General features: G+C 36.1%; 1 pseudogene; it reads right to left on the bottom strand.

Annotated features, from left to right (window-relative positions):
- Positions 1-11,748: 11,748 nt before the first annotated feature.
- On the bottom strand, positions 11,749-16,372 carry LOC128524129 (zinc-binding protein A33-like; annotated as a pseudogene).
- Between the last annotated feature and the right edge of the window lie 1,858 nt (positions 16,373-18,230).

Here is an 18,230-nt window from a genome sequence, read left to right as displayed (position 1 = left end):
GTCAATAACTAACTTTTGATAACATATCTGCACCTGTATTGTTTTCTGTTCGATGGATGATAAGGGAATGAACGCACCTTCTTCCACAGGTGATTGTTGCTTTTCGTCAGGAACACACCATTGACCATGGATTGACTGATAAAGATAAAATAATCTTATATGCGCCTAATTTGCACATTACTGCCTCCCTGTGCTCTGGAAATATAAAGGGGAAGTGATTTGCAAACTAAACCCTTTAGAATTATGTTGTGTTGACATAAATGATTCTAGTGAATTTTAAGTTGTTACATAATGTGCTAAAACTACATGATTTAAAACTGTGCAACTTCAAAACATGATTTTGTATAATAGAAGCTACATGTTGTACTTAGGATAATGTAACAAACACCCAGGTTGCTTTTTTTGAGTGCACATTCCCTGTACAATCCTGACCTCGATCCATGTTTGGACCATTAAAGGAGTTCCTGGGAGGCCATTGTTGGAGACATGAAGCAGGCAGTCCTGGCGTATGGAGAAATCTTTCTACCTTGATGGTATCCAAGCACCATCAAGGTAGAAATAAGTTAGACAGAGAGTGAAAAGCTGAAAAAAGTGCATTAGTGAATAAAAGATTATATAGAGAAATAAAGAGAGATTTTTTGTATGTTTCCAATTATGAAAGATGAACATTTTAATTAACATTTTGAGCAAACTGAATTTTTTGCACTTATATATATATTTTTTTTTATTATTATTATTATTATTAAATTGTCACATCAAATGATCACCTAATGCAGGATTTACATACAAATTCTTCTGATCTTCAATAAACAAAAGAGCAAAGACATGCAAATGCTATGCCATGTCTCAGTTAGCTTATACACAGTGCATTTAGCAAATGCTGATGATAGAATAGAAAAAGAATAATACATGCTTATGGTAGGCCTCTGTTTTTATTTTTTTAATATATATAATAGCCTAAATAAAAAAACAGGAAAGCTAGTGTTATTAGTTTAGTTTTTTTAATGTCACAATTCCTACCCTCCTCCTTTACCCGGGCTTGGGACCGGCAAAAGTGACCCAAATGAGACACTTTGGCAGAGTTTTTTTTTGTTGTTGTTGTTTGTTTGTTTTTCTGTTGTTGTTTTTTTTTTTGCCTGTTTTTTTTATCTTTATAATCTTATAATCCACTTAGAACCTTAAAACATGAACAGTTTAACCATAACATTGTAACATTTTTTTAATACCATCTACATTAACAATTTAACAGAGTAGTCCAAATTTTTTTGTTTTTTCCAGACCCCCCTCAACACTAACAATAGTTAACACTAGGGGGGGACTCCTCACCTTCTTTAATCTTACACAGCTTACCACTATATTTATGCACTAAAATATAAAGTCATGAACCTGATAGAAGATGTCTCCCTGTTCCAGCAGTCACTCTTGTTTGATAAAGTCAGGACTCACAGAACTGGATGGCGAATGGAGGTAGAGACTAGGGCTGCACGATATTGGGAAAAACTTACATTGCGAAATATCTTTTTTCCTGCGATATGTGATGTGTACAAATTTATTTATGTTCATCGAGTGTTTTGAACTACTTAAAAATCAAATAATAATTTAAGAATAAATGGGGTAATATTGTAAGCATTTTTAAATAATAAAAGAAATTTAAAAGTATAATCAAAACCCTGAAATAAAGTACTTTTTTAGTCTTATTTTGGGTTGTAATAAAGACTGTGTCTTTATTATTCACTGTCAATTCAAGCAAATCAAGGCTCTAATATGTTATGAAATTAATAATGAATGTTGCTTTTACCCTGATGAAAGGGAACTCATTTTGTGAATGAAAAGAGGACACTTTAATATCACATTAACTAATTAACATGAGTCCCAAAATAAGCAATTTACTATTTTATTCAACAACTTTTTTTTTTTAAACAGATTAGTAAATATATTTTGTATATTCACTACAAGATATTCTAACCAGAGTGGTAACAAATAAGTTGTAATAAGCTAAACTTGTTGTAATGACAATAACAAGTGTTGTTACAGTAACAATAATAATCTTACAATAATATAAAATAATGTTTTAAGTTTTTTTAAGTTTTGCATACTCTGTTTAGCCAAAGTAAAACAAGTGTTTTCAACAACTCTATAAAAAAATTTGGTTTCCTTCTCAGAGCTGTTTCATAAAGTAAATATAACTATTTAAATACACCAATTTGGTGATTCTGTATGCATTAACTTACTCATTGAAGCTTAGAGGTTTTTAGCTAAGAACACCAGTCTATCCACGATTGCAGGCTTGAGACTTGAACACTGACAGGTGATTATGTTGCCGCTTGCACTGAAAACCCTCAAAGTGACTTAAATGGTCAAACAAATTCGTAGTGTTTCCGCGAGTTGTGGCAACAACTGCCAGGCACTCCCGACAAAGCATATGTTTTTGGTCAGCATCATCCTTTTTGTATCCAAAATACTTCCATATGACTGACGTTGTGTTTCTTTTTGCGACCAAATCTTCCATTTTGCCGCTTTTCTGCATGCATGAAGTAAGTGAAGCAACGTGTGCTTTGTAGTTTTTAAAGAACCCTTAAATATGAGTTAATTACTTTATATTAGACAAATATTGATCCGTGAATAGAAAGTTCAGAAATATAGAAAGTACATTTTGAAATCAGACACATTTTTTATTTATTTTGCCCTGCATTGTGACTGCCGTGATGTGACTACCGCGCATGCGTACATCGTGATGACGATGCTGAAATGATGTAACGTGCAGCCCTAGTAGAGACACTTGTGGGACACAAATTTCTGTGATAAATTGAGAGAGCGAAGAGAGACAGGAGAAAGGAGAAATTAATTCTGTGCTATTTAATGACATCACACAATCTTAGTAAGGGAGCTACAAATGTTAAAGGTTAACAACATGAATAAAATGTAAACATACCATTTTCCTTTTACTACTTTTAGTTCTAAAATACTTCAATATATAAAACACAAGAGGTAAAATTATACATATCTGCTCTAAATCTAACACCAGCATTTCACTCAGTAAAAATACAATCCTGTCTTGTTAGTGGAACAACTTTACCTCAGAGCAACAAATCGTACCGGCGAACTTTGGTGTAAAAATGCGTGTAGGTCTGACAATCACTTACTTAAGCATGCTTAACATAAAACATGTGTAGCTGTACTTACAGGTTTATATGTCCTAAACTTTGAAGAAACGAAGTTAAACTTATAACTTTTCATTGCTAGTCCGCTTAGGCACACATTGGCTACAGTTTTTTTTACAGAGAGGATAGCAGACTGTGAAAATCCTCATCAAATGCTTTAATGAAAGTTATCCCCCTCCACTCCCCTCCCGCTGCACCTTAACGAAGTTGGGAACCGTTAGAGAGTCTCCAAAAGTCTCCAATAGCACCATAAAAAGTCACTGGATTTGTCTCTAGTCACTTTTTTAAAAAACAATACTCGTTAATTAATCCGACAAAGCCGATACGTCGGCAAGGCTGAGTGCGTGAATGCACGTGGTGAGAGTCAGATAGATTAATGCATTCTAATAAAACACCCAGTAAAGAAATAAATTATCCAAAATGCCAAAAAGGTCAATAACTAACTTTTGATAACATATCTGCACCTGTATTGTTTTCTGTTCGATGGATGATAAGGGAATGAACGCACCTTCTTCCACAGGTGATTGTTGCTTTTCGTCAGGAACACACCATTGACCATGGATTGACTGATAAAGATAAAATAATCTTATATGCGCCTAATTTGCACATTACTGCCTCCCTGTGCTCTGGAAATATAAAGGGGAAGTGATTTGCAAACTAAACCCTTTAGAATTATGTTGTGTTGACATAAATGATTCTAGTGAATTTTAAGTTGTTACATAATGTGCTAAAACTACATGATTTAAAACTGTGCAACTTCAAAACATGATTTTGTATAATAGAAGCTACATGTTGTACTTAGGATAATGTAACAAACACCCAGGTTGCTTTTTTTGAGTGCACATTCCCTGTACAATCCTGACCTCGATCCATGTTTGGACCATTAAAGGAGTTCCTGGGAGGCCATTGTTGGAGACATGAAGCAGGCAGTCCTGGCGTATGGAGAAATCTTTCTACCTTGATGGTATCCAAGCACCATCAAGGTAGAAATAAGTTAGACAGAGAGTGAAAAGCTGAAAAAAGTGCATTAGTGAATAAAAGATTATATAGAGAAATAAAGAGAGATTTTTTGTATGTTTCCAATTATGAAAGATGAACATTTTAATTAACATTTTGAGCAAACTGAATTTTTTGCACTTATATATATATTTTTTTTTATTATTATTATTATTATTAAATTGTCACATCAAATGATCACCTAATGCAGGATTTACATACAAATTCTTCTGATCTTCAATAAACAAAAGAGCAAAGACATGCAAATGCTATGCCATGTCTCAGTTAGCTTATACACAGTGCATTTAGCAAATGCTGATGATAGAATAGAAAAAGAATAATACATGCTTATGGTAGGCCTCTGTTTTTATTTTTTTAATATATATAATAGCCTAAATAAAAAAACAGGAAAGCTAGTGTTATTAGTTTAGTTTTTTTAATGTCACAATTCCTACCCTCCTCCTTTACCCGGGCTTGGGACCGGCAAAAGTGACCCAAATGAGACACTTTGGCAGAGTTTTTTTTTGTTGTTGTTGTTTGTTTGTTTTTCTGTTGTTGTTTTTTTTTTTGCCTGTTTTTTTTATCTTTATAATCTTATAATCCACTTAGAACCTTAAAACATGAACAGTTTAACCATAACATTGTAACATTTTTTTAATACCATCTACATTAACAATTTAACAGAGTAGTCCAAATTTTTTTGTTTTTTCCAGACCCCCCTCAACACTAACAATAGTTAACACTAGGGGGGGACTCCTCACCTTCTTTAATCTTACACAGCTTACCACTATATTTATGCACTAAAATATAAAGTCATGAACCTGATAGAAGATGTCTCCCTGTTCCAGCAGTCACTCTTGTTTGATAAAGTCAGGACTCACAGAACTGGATGGCGAATGGAGGTAGAGACTAGGGCTGCACGATATTGGGAAAAACTTACATTGCGAAATATCTTTTTTCCTGCGATATGTGATGTGTACAAATTTATTTATGTTCATCGAGTGTTTTGAACTACTTAAAAATCAAATAATAATTTAAGAATAAATGGGGTAATATTGTAAGCATTTTTAAATAATAAAAGAAATTTAAAAGTATAATCAAAACCCTGAAATAAAGTACTTTTTTAGTCTTATTTTGGGTTGTAATAAAGACTGTGTCTTTATTATTCACTGTCAATTCAAGCAAATCAAGGCTCTAATATGTTATGAAATTAATAATGAATGTTGCTTTTACCCTGATGAAAGGGAACTCATTTTGTGAATGAAAAGAGGACACTTTAATATCACATTAACTAATTAACATGAGTCCCAAAATAAGCAATTTACTATTTTATTCAACAACTTTTTTTTTTTAAACAGATTAGTAAATATATTTTGTATATTCACTACAAGATATTCTAACCCGAGTGGTAACAAATAAGTTGTAATAAGCTAAACTTGTTGTAATGACAATAACAAGTGTTGTTACAGTAACAATAATAATCTTACAATAATATAAAATAATGTTTTAAGTTTTTTTAAGTTTTGCATACTCTGTTTAGCCAAAGTAAAACAAGTGTTTTCAACAACTCTATAAAAAAATTTGGTTTCCTTCTCAGAGCTGTTGCATAAAGTAAATATAACTATTTAAATACACCAATTTGGTGATTCTGTATGCATTAACTTACTCATTGAAGCTTAGAGGTTTTTAGCTAAGAACACCAGTCTATCCACGATTGCAGGCTTGAGACTTGAACACTGACAGGTGATTATGTTGCCGCTTGCACTGAAAACCCTCAAAGTGACTTAAATGGTCAAACAGATTCGTAGTGTTTCCGCGAGTTGTGGCAACAACTGCCAGGCACTCCCGACAAAGCACATGTTTTTGGTCAGCATCATCCTTTTTGTATCCAAAATACTTCCATATGACTGACGTTGTGTTTCTTTTTGCGACCAAATCTTCCATTTTGCCGCTTTTCTGCATGCATGAAGTAAGTGAAGCAACGTGTGCTTTGTAGTTTTTAAAGAACCCTTAAATATGAGTTAATTACTTTATATTAGACAAATATTGATCCGTGAATAGAAAGTTCAGAAATATAGAAAGTACATTTTGAAATCAGACACATTTTTTATTTATTTTGCCCTGCATTGTGACTGCCGTGATGTGACTACCGCGCATGCGTACATCGTGATGACGATGCTGAAATGATGTAACGTGCAGCCCTAGTAGAGACACTTGTGGGACACAAATTTCTGTGATAAATTGAGAGAGCGAAGAGAGACAGGAGAAAGGAGAAATTAATTCTGTGCTATTTAATGACATCACACAATCTTAGTAAGGGAGCTACAAATGTTAAAGGTTAACAACATGAATAAAATGTAAACATACCATTTTCCTTTTACTACTTTTAGTTCTAAAATACTTCAATATATAAAACACAAGAGGTAAAATTATACATATCTGCTCTAAATCTAACACCAGCATTTCACTCAGTAAAAATACAATCCTGTCTTGTTAGTGGAACAACTTTACCTCAGAGCAACAAATCGTACCGGCGAACTTTGGTGTAAAAATGCGTGTAGGTCTGACAATCACTTACTTAAGCATGCTTAACATAAAACATGTGTAGCTGTACTTACAGGTTTATATGTCCTAAACTTTGAAGAAACGAAGTTAAACTTATAACTTTTCATTGCTAGTCCGCTTAGGCACACATTGGCTACAGTTTTTTTTACAGAGAGGATAGCAGACTGTGAAAATCCTCATCAAATGCTTTAATGAAAGTTATCCCCCTCCACTCCCCTCCCGCTGCACCTTAACGAAGTTGGGAACCGTTAGAGAGTCTCCAAAAGTCTCCAATAGCACCATAAAAAGTCACTGGATTTGTCTCTAGTCACTTTTTTAAAAAACAATACTCGTTAATTAATCCGACAAAGCCGATACGTCGGCAAGGCTGAGTGCGTGAATGCACGTGGTGAGAGTCAGATAGATTAATGCATTCTAATAAAACACCCAGTAAAGAAATAAATTATCCAAAATGCCAAAAAGGTCAATAACTAACTTTTGATAACATATCTGCACCTGTATTGTTTTCTGTTCGATGGATGATAAGGGAATGAACGCACCTTCTTCCACAGGTGATTGTTGCTTTTCGTCAGGAACACACCATTGACCATGGATTGACTGATAAAGATAAAATAATCTTATATGCGCCTAATTTGCACATTACTGCCTCCCTGTGCTCTGGAAATATAAAGGGGAAGTGATTTGCAAACTAAACCCTTTAGAATTATGTTGTGTTGACATAAATGATTCTAGTGAATTTTAAGTTGTTACATAATGTGCTAAAACTACATGATTTAAAACTGTGCAACTTCAAAACATGATTTTGTATAATAGAAGCTACATGTTGTACTTAGGATAATGTAACAAACACCCAGGTTGCTTTTTTTGAGTGCACATTCCCTGTACAATCCTGACCTCGATCCATGTTTGGACCATTAAAGGAGTTCCTGGGAGGCCATTGTTGGAGACATGAAGCAGGCAGTCCTGGCGTATGGAGAAATCTTTCTACCTTGATGGTATCCAAGCACCATCAAGGTAGAAATAAGTTAGACAGAGAGTGAAAAGCTGAAAAAAGTGCATTAGTGAATAAAAGATTATGTAGAGAAATAAAGAGAGATTTTTTGTATGTTTCCAATTATGAAAGATGAACATTTTAATTAACATTTTGAGCAAACTGAATTTTTTGCACTTATATATATATATTTTTTTATTATTATTATTATTATTAAATTGTCACATCAAATGATCACCTAATGCAGGATTTACATACAAATTCTTCTGATCTTCAATAAACAAAAGAGCAAAGACATGCAAATGCTATGCCATGTCTCAGTTAGCTTATACACAGTGCATTTAGCAAATGCTGATGATAGAATAGAAAAAGAATAATACATGCTTATGGTAGGCCTCTGTTTTTATTTTTTTAATATATATAATAGCCTAAATAAAAAAACAGGAAAGCTAGTGTTATTAGTTTAGTTTTTTTAATGTCACAATTCCTACCCTCCTCCTTTACCCGGGCTTGGGACCGGCAAAAGTGACCCAAATGAGACACTTTGGCAGAGTTTTTTTTTGTTGTTGTTGTTTGTTTGTTTTTCTGTTGTTGTTTTTTTTTTTGCCTGTTTTTTTTATCTTTATAATCTTATAATCCACTTAGAACCTTAAAACATGAACAGTTTAACCATAACATTGTAACATTTTTTTAATACCATCTACATTAACAATTTAACAGAGTAGTCCAAATTTTTTTGTTTTTTCCAGACCCCCCTCAACACTAACAATAGTTAACACTAGGGGGGGACTCCTCACCTTCTTTAATCTTACACAGCTTACCACTATATTTATGCACTAAAATATAAAGTCATGAACCTGATAGAAGATGTCTCCCTGTTCCAGCAGTCACTCTTGTTTGATAAAGTCAGGACTCACAGAACTGGATGGCGAATGGAGGTAGAGACTAGGGCTGCACGATATTGGGAAAAACTTACATTGCGAAATATCTTTTTTCCTGCGATATGTGATGTGTACAAATTTATTTATGTTCATCGAGTGTTTTGAACTACTTAAAAATCAAATAATAATTTAAGAATAAATGGGGTAATATTGTAAGCATTTTTAAATAATAAAAGAAATTTAAAAGTATAATCAAAACCCTGAAATAAAGTACTTTTTTAGTCTTATTTTGGGTTGTAATAAAGACTGTGTCTTTATTATTCACTGTCAATTCAAGCAAATCAAGGCTCTAATATGTTATGAAATTAATAATGAATGTTGCTTTTACCCTGATGAAAGGGAACTCATTTTGTGAATGAAAAGAGGACACTTTAATATCACATTAACTAATTAACATGAGTCCCAAAATAAGCAATTTACTATTTTATTCAACAACTTTTTTTTTTTAAACAGATTAGTAAATATATTTTGTATATTCACTACAAGATATTCTAACCAGAGTGGTAACAAATAAGTTGTAATAAGCTAAACTTGTTGTAATGACAATAACAAGTGTTGTTACAGTAACAATAATAATCTTACAATAATATAAAATAATGTTTTAAGTTTTTTTAAGTTTTGCATACTCTGTTTAGCCAAAGTAAAACAAGTGTTTTCAACAACTCTATAAAAAAATTTGGTTTCCTTCTCAGAGCTGTTGCATAAAGTAAATATAACTATTTAAATACACCAATTTGGTGATTCTGTATGCATTAACTTACTCATTGAAGCTTAGAGGTTTTTAGCTAAGAACACCAGTCTATCCACGATTGCAGGCTTGAGACTTGAACACTGACAGGTGATTATGTTGCCGCTTGCACTGAAAACCCTCAAAGTGACTTAAATGGTCAAACAGATTCGTAGTGTTTCCGCGAGTTGTGGCAACAACTGCCAGGCACTCCCGACAAAGCACATGTTTTTGGTCAGCATCATCCTTTTTGTATCCAAAATACTTCCATATGACTGACGTTGTGTTTCTTTTTGCGACCAAATCTTCCATTTTGCCGCTTTTCTGCATGCATGAAGTAAGTGAAGCAACGTGTGCTTTGTAGTTTTTAAAGAACCCTTAAATATGAGTTAATTACTTTATATTAGACAAATATTGATCCGTGAATAGAAAGTTCAGAAATATAGAAAGTACATTTTGAAATCAGACACATTTTTTATTTATTTTGCCCTGCATTGTGACTGCCGTGATGTGACTACCGCGCATGCGTACATCGTGATGACGATGCTGAAATGATGTAACGTGCAGCCCTAGTAGAGACACTTGTGGGACACAAATTTCTGTGATAAATTGAGAGAGCGAAGAGAGACAGGAGAAAGGAGAAATTAATTCTGTGCTATTTAATGACATCACACAATCTTAGTAAGGGAGCTACAAATGTTAAAGGTTAACAACATGAATAAAATGTAAACATACCATTTTCCTTTTACTACTTTTAGTTCTAAAATACTTCAATATATAAAACACAAGAGGTAAAATTATACATATCTGCTCTAAATCTAACACCAGCATTTCACTCAGTAAAAATACAATCCTGTCTTGTTAGTGGAACAACTTTACCTCAGAGCAACAAATCGTACCGGCGAACTTTGGTGTAAAAATGCGTGTAGGTCTGACAATCACTTACTTAAGCATGCTTAACATAAAACATGTGTAGCTGTACTTACAGGTTTATATGTCCTAAACTTTGAAGAAACGAAGTTAAACTTATAACTTTTCATTGCTAGTCCGCTTAGGCACACATTGGCTACAGTTTTTTTTACAGAGAGGATAGCAGACTGTGAAAATCCTCATCAAATGCTTTAATGAAAGTTATCCCCCTCCACTCCCCTCCCGCTGCACCTTAACGAAGTTGGGAACCGTTAGAGAGTCTCCAAAAGTCTCCAATAGCACCATAAAAAGTCACTGGATTTGTCTCTAGTCACTTTTTTAAAAAACAATACTCGTTAATTAATCCGACAAAGCCGATACGTCGGCAAGGCTGAGTGCGTGAATGCACGTGGTGAGAGTCAGATAGATTAATGCATTCTAATAAAACACCCAGTAAAGAAATAAATTATCCAAAATGCCAAAAAGGTCAATAACTAACTTTTGATAACATATCTGCACCTGTATTGTTTTCTGTTCGATGGATGATAAGGGAATGAACGCACCTTCTTCCACAGGTGATTGTTGCTTTTCGTCAGGAACACACCATTGACCATGGATTGACTGATAAAGATAAAATAATCTTATATGCGCCTAATTTGCACATTACTGCCTCCCTGTGCTCTGGAAATATAAAGGGGAAGTGATTTGCAAACTAAACCCTTTAGAATTATGTTGTGTTGACATAAATGATTCTAGTGAATTTTAAGTTGTTACATAATGTGCTAAAACTACATGATTTAAAACTGTGCAACTTCAAAACATGATTTTGTATAATAGAAGCTACATGTTGTACTTAGGATAATGTAACAAACACCCAGGTTGCTTTTTTTGAGTGCACATTCCCTGTACAATCCTGACCTCGATCCATGTTTGGACCATTAAAGGAGTTCCTGGGAGGCCATTGTTGGAGACATGAAGCAGGCAGTCCTGGCGTATGGAGAAATCTTTCTACCTTGATGGTATCCAAGCACCATCAAGGTAGAAATAAGTTAGACAGAGAGTGAAAAGCTGAAAAAAGTGCATTAGTGAATAAAAGATTATATAGAGAAATAAAGAGAGATTTTTTGTATGTTTCCAATTATGAAAGATGAACATTTTAATTAACATTTTGAGCAAACTGAATTTTTTGCACTTATATATATTTTTTTTTTTATTATTATTATTATTATTAAATTGTCACATCAAATGATCACCTAATGCAGGATTTACATACAAATTCTTCTGATCTTCAATAAAACTGCTGGTGAAGGGAAACTTAGCAACAAAGTTTGAAATCTCCTGCACAGCGCTAACAAGTGCAAATACAGTAAAGACATGAACTTTTAATGTCTGTTTTTTTTATTAATTTGAAAACATAAAACATAAATAATCAATTTCAGATTTAAATTGGACAGTACGGTGGTGTAGTGGTTAGCACTGTCGCCTTGCACCTGCAGGGTCCGGGTTCGATTCCCGTTTCTGTGTGGATGGAGTTTGCATGTTCTCTCCGTGCTTGGTGGGTTTCCTCTGGGTACTCGAGTTTCCTCCCACAGTCCAAAGACATGCAGGTTAGTCTAAATGCCATTCCAAAATTGCCCATAGTGTGTGTGTGTGTGTGTATGTGTGTGTGCCCTGTGATACATTGGCACCCTGTCCAGGTCCCCACGACCCTGAATACAGGATAAAGTGGTATAGAAGATGAGTAAGTGAGTGAAGTTTAAATTGTACATCATCCTGTGGTTTATTTGTTTTTGAAGCCTGAGAGGGAAAGTGCTCAGTAGTTATTTAAACTTAATTTTAATTCCGATTTAATATCTCTTTATTTTAACAGAGTAGGTCATTATTTTACCTCAAAATCCCTTTAATTTAAATTTATTCTGTAACTTGAAACCTTTTTCACAATGAACTTTTCAGTGTTTCTTTAAAAACAAACATTTATAAAGACTATGAATCTTTAATGTGCAGTATTTCATTAATGAACTCTAACTGATCTGATCGACTCTTACAGAGCACTGAAGTGGGAGGAGCTTTACAGGAGATTCTTTACCATAAACATTTAGGAATGGCAGTAATTTGTCAGTAAATGTGTGTGTGAAAGTGTGTATGTGTGTGTTAGTGAGAGGGTCGGAGAATGACAGTTTTCCTTCGTCCCAGTCCAGCTTCACTCTGATCCTCTGGAGTTTCTGTGATACTGAGAGGGGAGTGTGTGTGGTGTAGAACATGCTCTATATTTACCATCATAATACACCACACACCAGATTCCACTTCCAGAGTTTATCTCTCCCTTCCTCTGAGCAGATTCTGTCATCACACCCACAAACCACAGTGTACAGTCTCCAACTTCAACATCCCAGCAGTGAGTCCCTGAGTTAAAGCCCTCAGAGCCCAGAATACACAAACATTCATCACATCTCTCTGGATTATCAGGAAGTTTCTGTCTCTTATCACTGAGTCTCACACTGGTCAGATCATCAGATATAATGAGTTTAGGATCAGCAGTGTTGGGGTCCAGAGTTACAGGTACTGAAAACACACACACACACACACACACACACACGACAAGCTAAGCTAACCTAAACATTATGTTATGATAATATTGACTAAAATTTGCCTAAATATTAACAAAGAAATAAACTTAATAACGTATATAACTTAACATCATGTCTTGTGCCCTTTTGATGTGTTTTAGTTACAAATTTAAACAATATTTTTTTTAAATTGTAACTGATGCATCTCAATTATTGAACATTCTGACAGCAATCAAAACATTTCAAAATAAAAGTTCTTTTGCATTACGGTCAAAATGAAAAGTGAACAGATCATCATCATCATCATCATCATCATCATCATCATCAACATTATCATCAACAACCAAGCACACACAAAGATAAAACTTAGTCTTACAGTATTGGACAGTGTGCTGCATCTTCTCCCAGACTCTGAACTTCAGGTTGTCCAGATGTTTGGCCACATGGATCAGTGCTCCTGAAAGCTCCTCTGGATGCTGCAGTGTGCTCTGGGCTCTGCAAGAACATTCAGGAGTCAGTGTTGCTGTGGGTTTGGATTCAGAAACACAGAGAACGAGAGAGACAGGAAGCACATCACTCACCTTTTCACTGTGGCCTTGTAGTTCTGTAAAACAACAAAGCAAACATCAGTGAATATGATTTACATTTTTTACACCACTGAAATGTGACGTTTCTGATGATGGAGAGAAGTTTGACTTTCTCACAGTATAAATACTGACTAAATGATCCTCACTTGTAAGAACGAGACGTCTTCAGCTCTCATCTCCTCTTCTGTGGCTCTAATTGTGTCTGAAAGAGATGATATGTCTCTGCTCAGCTTCTCAATCTTCTCCTTCGTCATCTGACTCTTCTGCTCCTCTTCCTCTCTCAGTGCAGTGATCCTGGCTGCCTCTTCATCTCGTAGAAACTGGTGAAGCTTCTCAAACTCCTCCTTAATCTGACGCTCTGTGTGTCGGGCCTGAATCTTCCGTGAAGAGGAAATTAAATGAAATATAAGTGATTATATGTGATGCAGAATATAATTCTAATATTAAAACCATGTTATTGATTCTAACCTTTATATGTTCTGCAGTCCGACTCCAGTTCAGTTTACAGTCGTTAAAGATCTTTAGTTTCTCCTGTAGGGGCTTCAGTGCAGTTTTGAGCTTCTCCTGAAACAAATCAACAAACTGCATGGAGACTCTGTGTTTCAGCTCTTATTTTACACATCATTAACTCAGATCACTGACAGGATTTAACTCTACAGTATTTAATGTGAGTTTAAAAGTAATGTAACTGTAATACTGTAGTTCTGTTCTCTTTCATAAACACTCTGATGGCCTTTTAAACTTCAGATAGAATTTATAAAAAGTTTAGATTTATATGATGTTGGTTGTTACTACAGGTGCAACTTATAATAATATAATAAAATATTAGACTAATATATTTGGTAGTTATCATATGAATAAACTAATTAAAAAGCAATTATGTCATTTAATTATCACACCATATTCTTTACTTTGACACTGTAGATAATTTAGGGAGATTAAAGGTTATTCCTTATTTATTTGTCCTGTGATCCATAACCTCACAGGTATATAATATTTACCTTACAGTCTGTTACTGCCTCGTCAATGGGGCGGAATTTATGGTCGGTGTGTTTTCTTGAAGTCTGACACACCACACACACCGGCTGTTGATCGTCCAGACAGAAGAGTTTGAGTTTCTCACTGTGCAGACTGCAGACTGTTTCAGACGCTGATGAAGATCTCTGACTTCTCTCCTGTAAGAAAGTCTCACACAGGTATATATACTTCCGTAAAATATCGACAATTCGCCATTCGTTCTGGCGTTGATAATCAGCGATATTTTATAAGGACATTTAGGGAATTTCGCTTTACTTAATTTTATAAGGTTTTGAGAAAATTAATTAGTTTGTTCGTTCTGTTAGAAGCCTCCGTGAAATTATCTCTAAAACAATATTGTTTTACATATTACATATGTAATGACCCCTCCTGAGGATATAAAGCCTCATTATTAAATGTAAATAAATTAGATCTACCACAGCAGATAATAAACTATGCTATGTCATAACTGAAGCAAACACCACGATTATGCCTCGTTTCGTTCAGTGTTGCTAGGCAACGGACCACGACACGACACCACGTTAGGCTACGTCTTGACTCATTTGCATATCGACGGTCATTAGATGTTGACCGAGAGCTCAGGGGAGGTGTGTGTGTGTGTGTCTGTCTGTGCGCGCGCGCGCGCCTACTTTGTGTACTTTTATAAACATTCTACATATAAACAAACAACATACAGCTTTTTTTCTTTCTCAGAGGTAAACGGAAAAGTGAAGGTGTTCAGCTGTTTAGTGTCACTATGCAGATGTTACACTCAGTGTAGTTACCGAAATCTTTGATTTAGTTCTCATTCAGTGGCCACACATCACCTCCACATTTCCCTCGCTTTTATTACATGAACATAAGCAGTGAAACATCCCGCAGGTTTATAATACACCGCAGCCAAGTGAACCAATTAGGCGCGTGGTCCGTTGCCTAGCAACACTGAACGAAACGAGACATATTCGTTGTGTTTGCTTCGGTTATGACATAGCATAGTTTATCTGCTGTAGTAGATCTGATTTATTCAAATTTAATATTGTTTTAGCGATAATTTCACGGAAGCGAGTTCAGAACTAAATCGCTGCTCCGAGACGTTCAGAAGCTTCAAATAGAATGAACAAACTAATAACATTTTCTCCATACGATATAAAATTAAGTAGAGCTTTCCTTTTTGTTACAGTACGAAGCCCCTAGATGGACAAAGGAGGAGAAAAAACGGCAGAAAAAAAGTCAAAAACTTTGGGTTATAATTCCAAACATGACTTGTTTTTTCCCTTTTCCTTTGTCCCCTTAGAGACTCTGTAGTAGGTTTTCTCAGTTGAATATAAAAAAAAGATACCGCTTATTATCAACGCGGGAATGAATGGCGCATTGTCCAAGTGCAAGTTGATCTTGGAGCTAAACTATTTGCTTTGGGTGAAAGCGCCATCTAGCGATTATTGTGTGTCAGCAGCAGCTTCCCATTCAAAACAATAGGCGGTCAAATGACCGCTGAACCGCGTTTTTAGTAGGTGACACTGGCGCGGCGCTTCTAGTGTTAAAGCCAGGTTTGTGGGAGGATCATCCATAGATGACTTCCTCCTACAAACAGGACATTCTCTGTATCCTTTGGTCTCCCAGAACTTCTGCAAACACACTTTACACACACTGTGACTGCAGTGCAGAAGAACAGGATCCTTGAAGATTTCACAGCACACAGGACAGGAGAAATCCTCCTCTGAAAACTTAGAAGCCATTTTATTTGGCTGCTGTTGTTCTCTCCAGTCCAAATGCTCAGAGTTTCACTTTCACTTTGATAAAAAGTAATTACACCCTGATTTTAGGTTTGTTTCAGGATAAAAGCATGACTTTGTAGGTTCAGTTAATAATTATTTCCTTTTACAGAGTTAAAAATGAGACAAGAAACAAACTGAGAATAAAACTAACCTCACCAGAGCAGAACACTGCAGGCTGTTTATGAAGGACTGCAGTCGTCTCAGACTCAACACTTCCTCAATAGGAGGAGTTTTAGAGACACGTTATAACCTGTTACAGTCATCATTTACATTAGAAACAGCACACAGCTCTTACTTTAAGGTTCAATGGTCATTTTATTTAAATTCCTTCATGTTTTATCAGGTGTTTTTGAGGTTACTGAGGAAACCTTTTGGAAAACATTTAGTGGAGACTATTTATAGATCTTACAATAAGAAATAGGAGAATCACAATTAACACCAACCAAGTTATAGAATTCAACAACATTCTAAGAACAACGAACGGAATTCAGCTCAAAACAACCAAACTCCGTCTCAGGTACGTTATCATGTCTAATATTCAGCGCAGAGTATATTATATAATATTAGAGTGCAGGATGTTTAGACATTCTTCCTCCGTTGTTAGTGGTAATTGTATTTGTGATAGGTGTGTGTTAGTGAGCACTCTGACGGAGAAGATATCAGCGTTAGAGGAGCGCATCCAGACTTTAGAGAGGGTTAGAGAGTGTAAGAGCAGTGTTATTCCTGTAGCGGACAGTTTGGGTGCCGCAGGCAGAGATAACCAGCCCCCGACTCCGGCATTAGAGCCCTCACAGCGGGGGGAGTGGGGGACGACTCGGCGGCATACTCGTTCAGCCAAAGCTAACGTTAAGGCTCGCCCACCGGAGCACACCTTTTCTGCGCTTCACGTGTCCAACAGGTTTGCTCTCTCCAGTGATGCACCCACTGAGAAACCTGAAAAAGCTCTGGTTATAGGAGACTCTATACTGAGACATGTGAAATTAGCCAGGCCTTTAGGGGCGCCAGCGGCAGTGGTTAGGTGTATCCCGGGAGCCAGAGCACCGGACATAGCAGGTAATCTTAGGGCTCTAGGACAGCACAGGTTCTTCAAGATAGTAGTACATGCTGGAGCTAATGATCTACGCCTTCCTCAGTCAGAGGTTAGTAAGAATAACTTTATAGAGGTGTTTAAATTAGCAAATTTGGTCCCATCCCAATGAGACGTAGCAACATAGCTTACAGCAGGTTATGGTCGCTGAACCGCTGGATGTCCAGGTGGTGCTCTGAAAACAACGTGGGCTTCATAGATAATTGGAAGACCTTTGAGGGCAAAGCTGGCCTGTTAGGGCGGGACAGTGTTCATCCCACTCGGGAAGGTGCTGCTCTCATTTCCTGTAGTATGGGTCATAGTCTCAGAAGAGACCTAGTTAATCGGGGACAATCCAGAGCCCAGGCCAGGGAGCAGACAGACAGGCTAAACCAACCGTCTACAAGCTGCATAGAGTCATCAGTCAGGGTTCACTGTATTGAGACTGTTTCTGTTCCCTGAGTTAAGCAAAAATGTAGAAAGACTTTAAGGGGTCATACAGGCCTACATGCACTTTTTCAAGCTGTTTGGACTGAAATGTGTGTTAGGAGAGTGTGTACACAACCACTCTACAATGATAAAGAGCTGCCCAGTGATTTTCTTTTCATTTATTACAATAACATGCCCCTTCTGAAATCAGGCCAATCTCAAATGCCTGTCGATGTGACGCCACACCACAAGAGGCCGCTCCTACTATAGTTGATTGACACTGGTGTTTTAGCAAAGACCCGCCCCGAGTGAGAAGAAGCTGTCGGCCATTGTTTTTCGCCGCTGGAGCAAAATGTCGCCTAAGCGAGTGTGGTGTACAGTTGTTGGGTGTAATAGCGAACACAGCAGTTGTCATTCACTACCGACATCTGAGCCGCTGAGGACGCAGTGGCTAAATTTTGTTTTTAAAGCTAACGTCCCCGCCGATCTACCTAAATGC

This window comes from Clarias gariepinus, chromosome 5 (assembly GCF_024256425.1).
Source record: "Clarias gariepinus isolate MV-2021 ecotype Netherlands chromosome 5, CGAR_prim_01v2, whole genome shotgun sequence".
In the NCBI taxonomy this organism is placed as follows: Eukaryota; Metazoa; Chordata; class Actinopteri; order Siluriformes; family Clariidae; genus Clarias; species Clarias gariepinus.
This window is presented reverse-complemented; position numbering and strand designations above follow the sequence as displayed.